We start from the raw sequence: 17,239 nt of genomic DNA, 5'->3' as shown, positions 1-17,239 counted from the left end.
AAAAAAAAAAAAAAAAAAAAAAAAAAAAAAAAAAAAAAAAAAAAGAAAATAATGAACAACACGTACAAGGAAAGATAAAAGGACATTTTGGTACTACTGGTCCCATCTCTGCTTTTAAGACTTTTCCTGAGATTGCAATTCCTCTCTCTCAAGAAGTCCTCTCCCTCTCCGTCTCCCATCTCCCATCTCCCATCTCTCTCTCTCTCTCTTTTTTTTTTTTTTTTTTTTTTTTTGAGATAAGGTCTCACTCTGTAGCCCAGGCTGGAGTGCAGTGGCAACATCTCAGCTCACTGCAACTTTGACCTCCTGGGCTCAAGTGATCCTCCCACCTCAGCCTCCCAAGGAGCTGGGATTACAGGCACATGCCACCATGCCCAGCTAATTTTTGTATTTTTTTTTTTTTTTTTTTGGTAGAGACAGAGTTTTGCTATGTTGCCCAGGCTGGTCTGGAACTCCTGGGTTCAAGCAGTCTTCCCACCTTGGCCTCCCAAAGTGTTGGGATTACAGGCATGAGCCACCTCGCCAGGCCAATAAGTCTTTCTTAATGGACCCATTCCAAGTACTTTAACCCTACAGTTTGCATTGCAGTGCTCTGCAGTTCCCTTTAGGTCAGTAATAGGATTCTGGATGGAGTATGGGCTCTGGTATTAATTCCTGCCAGCCTACGCCTGATGCCAGGCACACAGCAAGCACTCAATAAAAGCTTGTCGAAAGGATGAAGGCGCCAACCTCCACATACTTCATCACCTTCATCTTGTCCAAAACTATCCAAGCTCACTTTGGAGAAGAATAAACATTCCTTTGCTCTACTTTCCACTGCTCAGCTTCCGGTAATTTTTCTTCAACCCTACCCACCCTACCCATATTATACACTTTCCTGTTGCTAACCAGGAGAACGGGTTGAGACTTTCCTCAACATTTTCTCTGGCAACTGAATTAGGTTAACTGTGTCCTTCTGCTCTGATTTCCTCTTACTGCCCAATAATCCCGTCCCAAACATCAAAGGCCTTCTTTGAAGAGAAGGCCAAATTCACTTTAGGAAAAGAGAAATTATTTCCTAACTTTATTTCAGAAGATGGGAAGAAGCATAATCCCGCTGATTTTTGTGAGATAAACATTGCCCAGTACATCAGACCACAAGGCATTTGCTGTGATACCACTGACAGAGACATAAACACATGGCTTTCCTCACCCAAACCTACACGGGACTTTTTCACAGCAAGCTTGGACTCCAAATCCCATAGTAAACGGTTTGTATCTAACATGTCTGACAGAGCTTGCCGCAGAACAAGGGGGTTCACATAGTCATCACAGGCTTTGACTAAAAGAGCATATGAACCGAATTAGAACTAACCTGAAGTTTAGTCCAGATTCCACTCAAAGTTGAACTTCCAATACTTGAGGATGAGAAAAACCATCTCCAAGTGGTAACACAAAACATGAACAAATGGCTGACCTAATAGGCCAGAGTTATCACACTGAGCAGAAAACCTCACCTACTTCTTCTACTTTCGAGCTGCTACCCTCAGACGGTATAAATGTTGACAAGATTTCATGGGTCGTGGGTTCCAGGAAGCTTGTTCTGAAACTGAGGAAAAAGCGAATTATCTCATCTTTTGAACAAAATAAACAGTTCTGAAGTATTTGCTTTTTACAAGGTGCATTGCTATAAACCATGGTAATTCCTTATCAATACATTTTATAAATAGGAAAACAGTAGAAAAGTGATTTTTCTAAGAGCCTAGGCCTCCTGAAACATCCAGCTTCCCGGCTCCTTGCTGAAATGAACAACGGATTAAGAACAGTGATTACACTTTACAAAACCATTACCTTTGTGTTCAGCAGTCCATTTTCATCAATAGTCATCAAATATTTCTTAAGATCACATTATAAACAGGCCTCATACAAAATTAGGCTTACATGGAAGGGATTTGGGGTGATAAGACAGAGGCAAGGAAAGAACTCAGCAAAAATCAAGGGTCAGCTACTAGATTGGAGAAGGTGGCTCCTATTGAAGTAATATTATCATGAGGTAGGACAGAGCTACACAGCAGAGTTTTAAGAAATTAGGATTTTAAACCTGGATTGCTTTAAAGCTGGGTGGTGACTTGATTATAGCACTGGTGGAGAATGGGTGGGATGGTCATAGGTTGGCACTGGGGGGCCCAGCTACGTGCCAGCAACAATTGTCAAGGGCATCAACAAGTGTGGTGGTGGTAGGAATGAAAAAGATGGTGGAGTAATAAAAGGAAGGGCAGGAAAGAGCAGGCAAACTTGGGGAAGGTATCTAACTGGGTGGCAGTAGAGATGTAGGAATAGATTAGTTCAGTGGTTTGAGTCAGTGTGAATGGAGTTCACAGGCAGAGCTTAGATTCCAACCCCAGTTTCCTAACCCTCCTAAAGGCAGTGCCATTTGAGATGGATCCTCTAAACCTTCCTTCCTGCGTTCCACCTCCTCTCTATCCGTTACCAACCCTGAGGGCGCCAATGAAGCAAAACCTTCTCTAGGCAAGCTTTTCATAAACATGGGTTTATAGATTAAAAACAAACACCCTCTCCCATCCCACCCCCTAACCCCAAATATTTGAGTCAACCTCATAAATTATGAAAATGTTACATGTTAAGGCTCCATGTGGGAGCACACTTAGGATTTGGGTCTTTCCGACCAACAGCAAAGGAGCTGGCTACATCTGTTCTCTGAGAGTCTATAGTCAAAAATGTAGAGACACTTCAGGGCTGTCTGACAACAGAAGTTTATACTCTTATCACAACTATGTAAAAAGTATGTACGCACATGATGAGCAACACAAGTCCATGGGATTGTGGATAATTTTAAAACCATTTTCTTAATTAGAAGTAGATGCTCGTGCAATAAATAAAAACTGAGGAGGAACCATCCTTTGACTAAGAAAACTTACTCTCCTGGGACAAGGAAGCTTTCAGCCTGGTGCCTGATGCACTAAAAATGTTTGCTGAATTGAATTATGGACATGACAAGAAGTTACGTATGTTAAGAGTAAATAGATTTTTCTAAATGGAACATATTATTTTCTTTCCTCTCCCTCCCAAATTTCAATTCTTTTCTCCTGTCCCATATTTTCCCAGATAGCAAGAGGGCTTAGCGTTTGGAGGAAAGAAAGCAACTTCCAAATATATAATATCTTTCGGTGCCAAGTTAATATTTTCTTATTTAGAAGCCACAAGGTATTGGACAGCAATTATTTTGTGCACCTGAGTTTTCTGTTGTAGTTTGAAAGACACAGAGATAAACCCTAATTCATTAACCACAGCAGCGGCTTTGCCGAAATTTGAACCCAGACCCCCTAGGGCACATGGAACACTGTGACACATCAGGCTCACTTCTTGCCCTCCTTTTTCAAACTGTGGGGGGTCCATGTGAAAGTCAACTGAATTATTTCATGGGTAAAATCTCTTATTCATTCTTAGGGCATGGAAACCATGTTGTTGAAGAGAGCTGGGATCCCAAACACTTGAAAAAGCACTTCAAAGAAAGGAAAATCTCTGGACCCATTTGGAGGGTGGAAAGGAACATAAATCACACTGCTTATCATGAGCTGGCTCACCAATTAACAGCTAAGCAGAGTCCTCTCTGTTTTTTCCCCACACCCTCCCTCTCCAGTTGTAGTCAAAGAACCAGCCATCCCGGCTTCTAGCAACCACTTTTCCCAAGTAAAGCCAGTGGCCTATGGTGTGGGGGACAATTGCTCCCTAGCGAATGTCTCTTGCAGTGATGCCCTTCTGAAGTATCTCCATAGAGGACAAAAGAGACAGTGTCTGAGGTCTCAATTTTCAGGCTTCATAGGTGTGGAGACACCCTCCAGCCTCCTGATAAGGGCCAAATTCTGAGTGATAAATCTATACAGGGGAGGGCAGTGTCAGCAAAGTGGCCCAATGAGGCAACTCTTTTTTCTTTCACTTTACCTCTTTGCATAAACTCATTTGAAAAACTCATATAGCAGAAAAATAGTAACTCCGCTGCTGTTTCTACCCGGCCTCTGTCCCACTGACCCCAAGGTGCTTCCAGATTACCACGAGAAGCTTCTGGGTCTCAATTACAAGACCATTAAAAAGTACCAATTATAAGACCTCAGAAATGTTTCTGGGAAACCTGTTACACACCTCAGAATGGCTAACCTCTTGCCTCAGATTTACTTTAAGTTCAGAAAACAGGTCACCCAGATGTATGGGCATCCTAGCCCCCACACGCAGCCCAACAAGACTGTGGTTTAATATTTTCCATGCTGCCCTTGAGAAAACGAAGATTGATTTATTGGCTGTAACCAAAGGGACGAAAAAAAACCATCAGAGAGCTGGGCTGCCTGTTTAGGCCCCAGTCGCGGAATAAATCAGAAATGTTTGCACACTGAAGAAGCTTTAAAATGACATTCATCCAATGGTCAATGCGTACAGAATTCTGGACAACAAAGAACTAGGTGGCAAATGTGTGCTGGGCACAGTGCATCTGCAGGTGGCACAAGGGCCTGAAACCAAAATATAATCTTCACTCAGTCCACTCAAAGAGGTAACTCCGGGTCAAAAACTTATGCGAACCCATTTGAACTTGCAGAGAAGGGATGCGGGAAGCAGCAGAACACCCCACCACACCCAAAAAGTGCCTGTTTAGGATTGCTGGTGTGTGGTTTCGGTATTCTTAGCTCTACTGCCACATCTCTGGAGGAGCACAACTCTGTTCCAAGCAACTCTGGCACTGCCACCTCCATCCCCAAAACAAAACTCAGCCAAACAAATCCCCAAGCCTCCGTTAACTCCTTCAGGTCCACCTGCTTCCCATCCCTCAGCATTCTCCCATCACCTGGAAAAGCAAATTAATACTGAGCATCCTGAAAGTCAAGCAGGCCCTTCCATACTCCTGAAGAAAATGCTTCCTGGGTTCCCTGCCCTCCCCACAGCCCCGTTCCACTGGTTCCAGAGATTCATTTCCCACACCTTCTCACAGTTACATCAACAAAAACTCCAAGATCACAACCCCAGGAGGACGCTGCTGGCGCGAACACACACGCGCGCGCTCACACTCACATACACGCACACACGAACTCACACACACCTCTCACCATTGCCCCAGCCCCTCACACACCTCGGGCCACTCCGCTTCAGGCTCGCCCTTCTGCGCCAACAGCTAGGGATGCTTCCCTCAGTCCGCCGAGTCCCTCATTTTAGTGTTTTTCCTTTAGAAGACGCCAACTATGAGAAACCCTCACCCTCCGAAGAGGCCGAGTGCGTGTTGAGTGACTGCACGCATTTGCCGCCACGCCTCGGGTTCCCCCCTACGGCCTGGCGCATGGGGCCCGGGCGCTGGTGTCAACCTTCGGGGGAAGTTTGAGAGGCTGGCCGGGTCCTTCTTCCACCCGAGAAGCTTCCGGGAACCGCGGGGACGAAACCACCATCGCCCGGCCGCACCGTTGCGGCAGGGAACCAGATGCGGCGCCCCTGGGCCCGGCAACGGCTCTCAGCGGCTGCAGTCCCCGGGACCCCCGCCGCCCGCCTCGCCCCAACTTCTCCGCCCGGCGCCCGGCGCGCCCAGCCTCGGCCGTAGCTCCCAGCCCCGGGCGCCCGGCCGAGCGCTCGGAATCGGCTCCAGCCGCCGGCACGTCCCCCGGCAGTCACTCGCTGGCGCTGCTCGGCCTGCTGCCGCCTACTGCCCCCTCCTCTCCCCGAACCAACAATAAACACAACTTTTTATGAAAAGAAAACAAACTTCAGCGACGTGACTCACCTCTGCTGCAGCCCGCGCCTGGGGAGGGCGAGCCGGGGCCCGGGGGCCAGCGTGGTGGGCGCAGAGGGAGCCACACAGCGCCGCGCCGCACGGGCACACAACACGCACGGTGACACCGGGGACACACAACACGGGCGAGCGGCCGCGGCTGGAGCAACAAAGGAGCCCCGGACGGAGAAGTTGCCGGCCGTAGAGGGAGGGCGCGTGCGGGCGCGTGTGGCTGTGGCGGGCGTGAGGGTGTGCGCGCCGTGTGTGCGCCTGTGTCTTTTCTGTGTGTGTTTGTGTGTGCGTGTGTGTGTGTGTCTGTGCGCGCGCGGCGGCTGACACCGGCGGGCCGGGGCTCAGGGTCCCCGCGGCAGGAAGCTGCGGCCGCGGCGGCGGCAGCAGGACAAGGCAAGGGACGCCGCGCCCAGCGCACCCGGTCCCTCCATATGGAAGAAGCTTTTTGGATGACTGAACTCGCAAACAATTCCTTCTTTTGCTTCTCCTGCCTAGGAGCCTCCCATTACCGCGCGAGGAGGCGGAGGGGGGAGTGGAGGAGGCAGGGAGGAGGGGGAGGAGCAAAATGGAGCAAAGAAAAAGTCTTGGAAAGGAAGCTGGAAAAAAAAAAAGTCCCCCAAACTCCAGGGCAGTTTTCCCGTTAACACCCACTTTTTGCTGTGCCTCAGACCCGCGCTCTCCTCCAACTTCTTTTTCTTTCTCATACCAAAAGCACCATCTTCTCCTTTTTCCCCGAACCCAGGGGCTCCCCTGAAGCCCCCACTTCCTCTTTAGCTTCACCTCGCACCCTTGCTCTTCCTTGTACAATCCTTCCCTCCTTTCTTCCAGTCTCTACCAAGACTTTCCTGACACCCACCTCTCAACGGTCTTCTGCAAGACAAACTGTTGGATAAATCATTAAAAGCAAACTCATCAGAAAATGAGACAGCGGCGGTGGAGAAAATGATAAGGAAACCAGTCTCAGGGAAGCCTTAACGCAGCCTCCCGCGACCCCCTCGGTCGGTTGGGAAGGGTTTGCCGCGTCCTCCATTGACAGCGCCCTGACCTCCATTCATCATCCCAGGATGGAGCAGCGAGGAATGGGGAGGGAGGGCTGGGGCTGGGGCTGGGGCTGGGGCTGGAGGCATGGGCGTGGGGTGCTAGTGGCCACGGAAGAGTTAGTTACCTATGCGTGTGTATGTGTACGCGCACGCGCGCGTGTGTGTTGGTCAGAAAAAAATTCAGAGCAGTGTTTCTCAAACTTGAGCTGTAGTGGGACTCCCTGGAAGGCTTGCTAAATCCCTTTGCTGGGCCCCACCTCCAGAGTTTCTGATTCAGTAGGTGGACCTTGGAATTTGCATTTCAAATAGGTTCCCAGGTGATGCTGATGCTGCTGGTCAGGGGCCACGTTTTAAAAACTACTTTTCCAGGGCAGTGAGAAGGCAAATGCTGAGTTGGTGGCAAATTGGATTCCCTTCTTATTCTTTAGGAATGAAACACAGGTTGTGAACGGTCATCCATTCCATATCTTCATTGCAGCTGAGAAAACCAAGACCCAGCAGGGCTAAGCCATTTGTTTCAAGTGAACTGGGAGTTTGTGCCAAGGTGGTGAGGAAGCTGTCCTGGAAATAAGACAGGCAGGCTAGTAGTAGGGTGAATGGGGGTGCTGCCTTCCCTGTGTGGCAGGACAGCTGCACTGGGAGTCAGGAAACCACTGCGACTTTAATAAAGTCACTTAACCTTTCTGGGCCTCTGGGGGTTTTGTGTATGGTGTGTGTGTGTGTGTGTGTGTGTGTGTGTGTGTTTTGTTTGTTTGTCTTTTGACAAAGTCTCACTCTGTCGCTCAGGCTGGAGTGTAATGGTGCAATCTCGGTTCACTGCAACGCCTGCCTCCTGAATTCAAGAGATTCTCAAGCGTCAGCCTCCCAAGTAGCTGGGATTACAAGCACCTGCCACCATGCGCGGCTAATTTTTGTATTTTTAGTAGAGACGAGGTTTTGAACACCTAGCCTCAAGTGATCTACCCACCTCAGCCTCCCAAAGTGCTAAAATTACAGGCGTGAGCCACCTCACCCTGCCCTGTTTTGTTTTTTATTGATTTGTTTCTTGTCAGTAAACATACATACTTTACACTGAGTATATGACTCTAATTGAATCTGAACCAAAAGACCTTTACAAAGGAAACATACAAGCAAAAAAGGAAACATTTTATCCCATATTTTGCAATATTTTTTTCTCCTGTATTTAGTCATTCAGGCGGAAGCCAATTTCCTTTTTGATTTATCAAGTACCTTCAGCTCTGTGCCTGGATTCTTAGGCATGTTCCTCTGACAAAATGGATCTGGAGGACAATCCATTCTCAGCAAGAAGGTGAAAAGGACTCTGAACCCCTTCTGTGAATTATCCACCTACATTTTTCTTTTCCTATTTAATCATCCTAATTTTCCTTCCCTTTTAATCTCCAACACTCTCCCCCAGCATTCTCAAAGACCTATTTTTCTTCCCAGCCAATGACTATATTAGCTTCCACTTTCTTTTGTCCTGCTTCTGAGGCACAATTCGGGACTATAAGGCCTGGGGTCCACCCTGGGTACAGAACTTTTAATTCCCCCAAGGGAATGGGTCAACCAGCTTCCTCTGCAGTGATAACACTCCTCCCCAGGGCCCCAAGCAGCGTATCCAGCCTTGTTTTTCAAAGATGATTCTAAGTACCACTCAATGAGAATGTGATGTATGAAGGTCTCAGATTCATTCTTCTGTATTCCTGTATATTCTATTCATTGCTTGACATCTCAAAGATATTTTCTACCCCTTCTGTCATCTTTCTCCTAGGACTCTCCATTCTCTTACTCTGGTCTTTGGGTCTACACAGCACTAGGCTCTGAGTTAAAGCATCAGAACACAACAGAACACAAAGAATGTAACAGTCCCTACCAACACCATTTAGTGGGGAGAATGACCCACTGTCTTCTTCCTTCATGCATACAGGCTGCTCACCTCTCTCTCCCTCTCTCTCTCTTTCTCTCTCTCTCAATCTCTAAATCTCTGAATCTGGCTCTGTCACCCAGGCTGGACTGCAGTGGCATGATCTTGGCTCACTGCAACCTCTACCTCCCCGATTCAAGCAATTCTCCCTGCCTCAGCCTCCTGAGTAGCTGGGATTACAGGCGCCCACCACGACACCTGGCCGCCTGGCTAGTTTTTTTCTTTTTCTTTTTTTTTTAAGTAGTAGAGACGGGTTTCACCATGTTGGCCAGGCTGGTCTCGAACTCCTGACCTCAGGTGATCTGCCCGCCTCAGCCTCCCAAAGAAGTGCTGGGGTTACAGGCATGAGCCATTGCACCCGGCCTGCTGCTCACCTTTCTTATAGTTTAGGCAGAATGCAGATCACAGCTTAATAAAGAGGACAATTCTGCTGATGGCATCAAGCACACTGTTGGTACCTCAGATGTGTGTATTGTTTTTATTGCTCTTTGTATTAATGTGATTGTGTTTATTACTACTAGTCCTGTAAGAACAACATGTCTCTGAATTTTCTCCCCACTCCATCTTGCCTGGAGGGTATTTCTTGCCTAATTCCCTCCTCCCCTTTCAATTAGTTTCTCTATCCTAACCCACCCCACCCCACTCCAGCATCCCTAGCCATTTCAAAACAGTTAGGTGGAGTCTGGATTTTGTAAGGTGCTTTTTGCTACTGTCCATTCTGTTGATGGTGATTTACCTCTAGCACCTTGCTTTCTTGGAAATTCTATGGGCCTCCACCAAGAAGGAAGCATTTGGTATGGAAGTGATCATCACATTAATTTATAATGCTTGGCTGGGGGAAGGAGTGGGGAGGTAAGTAGGGATTGTAGGTCTATATAAGTCACTATGTTGCTAGGCTGTGCAGAATAAACTGAAAGGAATTCAGTGAGTGACATGAAAAGACGTGGTTTTCCCTCAGTGTGCTGTAGATACTCTACCTGTACCATATAAACAGGGATCTCCTTGACTGTGAAAGCTATCTGGAGAGGATTATACTGAGAAAATTATTAAGATGTAGACAAGAAAGAAGGCCTTGATGATTTTTTCCTCTGATTTAATATAAATCTCCTTTCCTGATTATAAAATATGTGCACTGAAGAAAATTTAGAAAATACAGAAAAACACATAAAAGAAGAAAATCAACTTAAACTTACTATCCAGGGATAACGTTTTCCTATTTGTTTGTTTGTCTTGAGATGGAATCTCGCTCTGTCTCCCAGGTTGGAATGCAGTGGTGCCATCTCAGCTCTGCCTCCCGGGTTCATGCCATTCTCCTGCCTCAGCCTCCTGAGTAGTTGGGACTACAGGCGCCCGCCACCATGCCTGGCTAATTTTTTGTATTTTTAGTAGAGATGGGGTTTTACTGGGTTAGCCAGGATGGTCTCTATCCCCTGACCTCGTGATCCGCCCACCTTGGCCTCCCAAAGTGCTGGGATTACAGGTGTGAGCCACCGCACCGGCCATGGATAATGTTGTTATTAACATAGTGGAGTGTTCTTTCTAGTCATTTTTCTTTCTTGTTTTTGTTTCTCATCAATACAAATAAACACGTTATCGACACCGAGTATATGATTCTAATTGAATCAGAATTGGAAGACATTTAAAGGGAAACATAATTGGGGTGTGTTTATTCAATATTTTATATAATTTTTAATGCATCTGGTAATTCAGGCAGGAGCCAGCTTCTTCATTGATTTATCTGGTACTTTCATATTTTACAAATTTGGGTTCATTGTACATACAGGTTGTTACCATGCCTTTAAATTTAACATTTTAATGATTATTTTCCTCATATCATGTAATCTTCAAAATTTGACTTAACTGCTGTGTACTATTCCATCAAAGAGAGAGATTGATATTTATTCAACCATTCTTCTATTATTACATATTTAGATTGTTTCCATTTTTATTATCATCCTGTATTGCAGTTGACTAAACATCTAGCTATAAATCTTTTTTGTTCTGATTATTTCCTAAGGGTAAATTCATGTAAGTAGGAGTTTGGGATCAATGGATAGGATATAACATTTTAAATGCTTTTAGTTGGTATTACAAAATTGTCCTCCAGTGGTTCCAGTGTACATTTCCATCTCTCAGATTATTTTAATTAAAAGCAACAATGAGATCATCAAACACAAGGTCCCAAGTAAAGACTTGAATGAATTATCTAATTTGAATGATTACACTGAACAATAAAGAAAACAACTGCCAAATATTTACTTTAGTGGAAACAACACTTCAATGGGAAGAGTTGGACACTAATTGCTTACCCTATGAACTGGATCGTATTTATGATTTTATTTAACCTTTTCAACAAGCCTCTGAGAAATAAGCTAATGTTTATTGAGCACCTTCCTCTCCCAGTCTCTCTCCTGGATTCTATATGTACCTTCCATCTTGAATCCCCATAACGACCTTGTGCTATATAGGTTCAATTATCTCCATTTTATAGATAAGGAAAATTAAGTAGCATGCCTGAGATCCCCAACAACTAAATGGTGATAAGAATCCCAAACCCAAGATTTTTCCAGTGCAACACACTACTTCACAATTATTTCATGAATTGCAGGCTACTTCTTGGAGTGAAAAAACCATTTAGAAAATGCCAGAATTTTGTCTAACCATTAAGAAATATTTTACGGGCTTTCCAAAGAGTGTTTTTCTTTTTTTGAAGGAGACATTCAAGTACATTCCAAGAACTAAGGTAACTTACTAATTGTAACTAATGTAAGAGTCTAAGGATATATACAGGAAGAGAATGGAGTTCTGATGTATGGGTTTAGATTAAAAATGAGATACCGGCCAGGCGCGGTGGCTCAAGCCTGTAACCCCAGGACTTTGGGAGGGTGAGGTGGGCAGATCACGAGGTCAGGAGTTTGAAACCAGCCTGACCAACATGGTGAAACCCGTCTCTACTAAAAATACAAAAATTAGCCAGGCGTGGTTGTGCGCACCTATAATCCCAGCTACTCAGGAGGCTGAGGCAGAAGCGTCGCTTGAACCCGGGAGGTGGAGGTTGCAGTGAGCTGAGATCATGCCACTGCACTCCAGCCTGGGCGCAGAGCAAGACTCCATCTCAAAAACAAAACAAAACAAAAAAACGAGGTACCAAAATTCACAGTTTTAACAATAACTAGTAAATTGGCTTTTGTACACGTAACTATTCTCAAAGCTTATATTTGGATAAAGACATTTTATCTTGATAAATGACACTGGAAATGAGATATTCATGAACTCAACTTTCTGCTTTAAAATTCAAGCTCTGGAGTGTATAAAGTGCCTATTTATTAAGGCACTATCTCAATACAATTTCAAAATGCATAACATAATCCATTCATTTATAATTAGGAAAATTAGCCCTCATTTGTTCTTGACTGGGCCATTAACTAGTTATCTGAGTTGGCTTACCTTTCTATGCTGGGTATTGCAAGGACTGCTGGAGAAGAAATGTGCCCAGTTGCTCTAAAATATTTGTTGACTGAAGGAAGAATGATGAATGAAGGTATAAGATTGACCTATGCAACAATTAGTAGAAACAATGCAAGACAGCATATAATTAAACCCTAAATTGCATGGTTCAGGCAGAATTACAGGTGAGCCTGGTATGATGCCATCTATTCCTTACACAAGTTGAACCGGCTGGGACTGACTTCTCTAGCCGCGGGCTGTCAATTCAGGCATTCCTACTGGCCATATGTTCTGTTGACTTTTAGGAATTAATCACCAGATCCCCACAAGGCTCTCTATGGACAAGTGTACCCTAGGGGGAGAATGATATTTTATTTATTTCTTTAGAGACAGGGTCTCTGTCACCCAGGCTGGAGTGCAGTGGTGTGATCTTGGCTCACTGCAACCTCTGCCTTAGCCACTTGAGTAGCTGGTAGCTGGGATTAAAGGCGCACACCACCATGCCCAGTTGATTTTTTTTTTTTTTAGACAGAGTCTTGCTCTGTTGCCCAGGCTGGAGTGCAGTGGCGTGATCTCGGCTCACTGCAAGCTCTGCCTCCCAGGTTCACGCCATTCTCCAGCCTCAGCCTCCTGAGTAGCTGGGACTACAGGTGCCCACCACCAGGCTGGCTAATTTTTTGTATTTTTAGTAGAGACGGTGTTTCTCCAAGTTGGCCAGGCTGGTCTCGAACTCCTGGGCTCAACTGGTCCACCTGCCTCGTTCTCCGAAAGTGCTGGGACTATAGGTGTAAGCCACTGTGCCTGGCCGAGAATGAGATTTTTTAAAAAAAGAATATTGTGGAATCAAGACAAACCTGGGTTTGAATCCAGTCTTAAATAAGCTGCATGAGCTTAGACAAATGAATTACATCTCTAAACCCTAGTTTCTGTGAATATTGAAAATAATATACATGTATTATTTCTCTCTGTCTCTCTGTCTCTCTCTCTCTACATATATATGTTATATAATAACATATATTATATGTCTACATATATATAATATGTATCTACATATATATTTTTTTTATATATATATATATAAAAAACCCTTGGTAGGCACTCAATGAACGGGAGGTATAATAGTAAAAGTTTGAGTGAGAGGTGAAGCTGGGATAGAGAAATGGAAAATAGAGTAGTCCGAGGCCACTTCTGTGTGCTTGATTTTGCGCAGTCCTGAAGCCCTAGACAAATAGAATCTGTTGACACTGAATTCCACGTGAGACTACTTTTCCAAGATACCAGATTCTTTAAAGTAAGCACAGCCCCCTTTTGTCTTCCATGAAACCCCCACCTTCCTCATCTCCCGCTGTCTGCTCTTCCCCCACCCCTTCACTTGTTAGGCTGAGAAAGTTGGATTCTGGAGCTGCCCAGACTCCAGCTGTTTGATATTGTGCAGTGATGGCAGCAAAGAGGGCAGGGGCGCGAGATTCCAGATGAAAGCAAAAACTCAAAGAGAAATGGACTCAGAGCTTTGATACCAAACTCAGTGGGTAACAGCCTCCGTTAAATTTGTTCAGTCAGTCATTTAAGAGGGAAGAAGTGTCTCACACATCTTGTAAGAGTTTTTAGCAACGAGATGCTTCGACGGAGGGGAATCCATGTTCTGGGGACTGAGCCGGGCAGAATCTAATGCCAAAGCTGCCACTGCAAGCTTTGAGGCAGGTATTATGCTGTCTTGCTTTGTTCTACATGTGTTATTTTCTTTCTCCTTCATAAGGAGATTCTTTGAGATTCTTTGAGACTTTTGGTCACAGTATCAGGAAACTTAACTATGCCTGACCCTACTCCACCTTACCCCACTTCTTCAAGTCCTCCACTGACAAGCAGAATTTAACTGGGAGGCCCAAGGTGCTCTGCAGTCCTGGTCATGGAGGGAAGGTTGACCGGCCTCCCTGGACAGTGGTTGGAAGGTCTCTGTAGACCTGCAGGCAGAGCCATAAGGAAGGGAGAGGAATTGACAAGAATATAGATTCTGGGGCTGGTGGTGTTGTAGGAGCCTCCCTGCCACCTCTCCCATTGAGAATCAGAAACCAGTTGTATATTCTTTGGCTTTTATTTGTTGAATTCATCAACTAGAAAATGGAATTGTTAGAGGCTTGGTGGTCCCAATGTCTTGCATATGAAACTGTGACTGAGATAAGGAAGGACTAAGAAAGTTAATCTCACAGTTCACTGATTCCTAATTATTTAAAAAGCGATATCTATAGGCCTTGTCCTTGTTTATCCAGGAGAGTTGAAGATGGGATCATTCATGTCCTTGCCTTTCTTTGATGGCTCCCCACTTCCTTTGATATAACGCACAAGTGCTCCCTGCTCTGTGGTCTGGTCCAGCTCAACTCTCCAGGCTGGCTCCTCAGGGCCCCACCAAACTGTATTTTGTGCTCCAGCATCTCCTTGCCCTACCTCAAAGGACCACAATTTATCGTGCTTTCCAGCTGCCCACTTTATTTCCTTCTGACTTAAACATTTTATCCTCTTTTCTACTCATCAAACTCCTTCTTACCCTTTAAGACTTTTCTCTAATGTCACCTCTTCTAGGAAGACTTACTCAAACCTTCCCTTCCCAACTCTGATTGCCCTCCAATGAAACCCTTTTTTGCCTTTGGCATCTACCATGAGCATTGTAGTTATAATTGTGGATCTATCTGTCTTCTTGCTGGAATATTCTCAAGTGTACAAAGGCAATCTGTTCCATCTTTGTATCTTCATGTTTGGCATGATACCTGGCACATGGTGGATGCCCAATATATACATATATCAAGTGGATGAAGAATTAACAAAATCAAGTATCCCTATCATAGCAGTTGAAGCCTAATGGATCTACATGATCTGAAATGTTGAAAGAATACCAGTAACTGATACTGGGCCTGAGGTGGAATCACAGTTTTAAAACTAAATACCAGGCCTTTGCCTAAAGCAGGTGAAACCTGGTTTGTCTTAGCTATAAAGCTGTATGTGTACAGTATTTTGCATTTAGATGCTAATGGTATGTTTGAAATGACAGCGTATGACTGACTTTGTTTTTTAGTTTTTATTTGAGATAATTATAGAGTCACATGAGTCATAAGAAACAATACAGAGGGATTCTGTATGCCTTTCATCCAGTTCCCCTGACTATAGCACAATAGCTAACCTAACTGTTACAATATCTTAAACAAACGACATTGATAAACTCATCAGCCATATTCATATTTTGCCAGTTTTACATGCACATGTATTTGTGAGTGGTTTTATGTTTTCAAACTACTTTGTGGACCTAAAGCAGTCTATGGATTCAATACAACCCCTATCAAAATCCCAATGGCATTTTTAAAAATAGAAATAGAACCATCTTAAAAATCATATGGAATCTCGAGAAACCCTGAATAGTCAAAAGAATCTTGAAAAAGAACAAAGTCAGAAGGCTCACACTCCTTGCCTTCAAAACACACTACAAAGCAATAGCAGTTAAGGGGACGTTGTACTATTATAAAGATACATATGTAGACCAACGCAGTAGAATAGATAGCCTAGAAACAAACCATTGTATATGTGGCTGAATGATGTTCAACAAGAGTGCCAAGACTGCTCTATGGGGAAAGGACAGTGTCTTCATTAAATGGTGATGGGAAAATTGGAGGTCCACATGTAAAAGAATGAAGTTGGACACTTGCCTTACACCATTACAAAAAATTAACTCAAAGTTATTAAAGACCTGAAACTAAGACCTAAAACTATTAAGCTCCTAGAAGAAAACATAGAAGAAAAGCTACAGGAGATTAGATTTAGCAACAATTTCTTGACTATGACATTGAGAAGACAGGGAATAAAATTTAAAAATAGGCAAAGGGGACTACATCAAACTTAAAAATTTCTGCACAACAAAGGAAACAATCAACAGAGTGAAAAGCAGCCTACAGATTGGTAGAAAATAATTGCAAGTTATATATCTGATAAGGGGTTAATATCTAGAATATTTAAGAAAGTTTAACTCAACAACAGAAAACCAAATAACCTGATTTAAAAGTGGACAAAAGATTTGAGTAGGCATTTACCCAAAGAAGACATGTAAATAGTCAATAAGCATATGAAAAGATGCTCAACATCACAAATAATTAGGGAAATCCAAATCAAAGCCACAGTGCAATATTACAAGTTGGCAACTCTCAAAAAAACAAAACAAAAAAAAGAACCCAGATTAAGTGTTGATAAGGATTCAGAGAAATTGGAACCCTTGCACACTGTTGGTGGAAATTCAAAGTGGTACAGTCATTAAGGAAAACAGTATGAAGATTCCTCAAAAAATTAAAAATAGAACTACGGTACGATCCAGCAATCCCATTTCTGGGTATATATCCAAAAGAATTGAAATCAAGATCTTGAAAAAGAATTAAAATCAGGATCTTGATGAGATATCTGTCCTCCCATGTCCACTGCAGCACTATGCACAATAACCACGAGGTAGAAGCAATCCAGATGTCCATAGACAAATGAGTAGATAAAGAAGATGTGATATATCCATACAAAAATGAAATATTATGCAGCCTTAAAAAAGAAGGAAATCCTTTTGCATGCTACAACATGGATTAATCCGAAGGACATTATGCTGACAAAATGAACTAGTCACAAAAGGACAAATACTATATGGTCCCACTCATATGAAGTATCTAAAGTAGTCAGAATCATAGAGACAGAAAGTAGAAAGGTGGTTACCAAGGACTGGGGTTAGGGTATAGGGGGAAGTAGTTTTTAGGGGGTTTAGAGTTTCAGTGTTGCAAGATAAAAATGTTCTGGAGATCTATTGCATAATAATGTGAATATATTTAACACTATTGAACCATACACTTAAAAATGATTGACAAATTTAATGTTACTTTTTTACTGCAATAAAAAAATGATTTGTAACGTATTGTGTAGGTGCAGACCATTCCCAGAACAGCCACAATCGATAAGAATCAGGATCATGCTCAGCTGACCCCATAAAAGAATGACTTGAGTCTCTCCCAGAAAGCTTACAGCAATGGAATTCGTCCCTGACCTGGTCTCTGCTTTACA

The 17,239-nt window shown here is 43.9% G+C and overlaps 1 protein-coding gene across 1 annotated transcript in view; it reads right to left on the bottom strand.

The window, feature by feature from the left end:
• The window catches only part of BOC (BOC cell adhesion associated, oncogene regulated), a 76,991-nt gene extending 70,693 nt beyond the window's left edge, over positions 1 to 6,298 (bottom strand). Inside the window, exons 1-2 of the mRNA XM_025375369.1 lie at positions 5,756 to 6,298; positions 1,501 to 1,588 (exon numbers count right to left, since the gene is read on the bottom strand). The gene's annotated coding sequence lies outside the window, so the exon portion shown is untranslated. The remainder of the gene's footprint in view (positions 1 to 1,500; positions 1,589 to 5,755) is intronic.
• Between the last annotated feature and the right edge of the window lie 10,941 nt (positions 6,299 to 17,239).

The sequence above is a fragment of the Theropithecus gelada genome, chromosome 2 (assembly GCF_003255815.1).
Source record: "Theropithecus gelada isolate Dixy chromosome 2, Tgel_1.0, whole genome shotgun sequence".
NCBI classification, from domain to species: domain Eukaryota; kingdom Metazoa; phylum Chordata; class Mammalia; order Primates; family Cercopithecidae; genus Theropithecus; species Theropithecus gelada.
The sequence above is the reverse complement of the archived record's forward strand: the minus strand, read 5'-3'. Positions and strand labels throughout refer to the sequence as shown.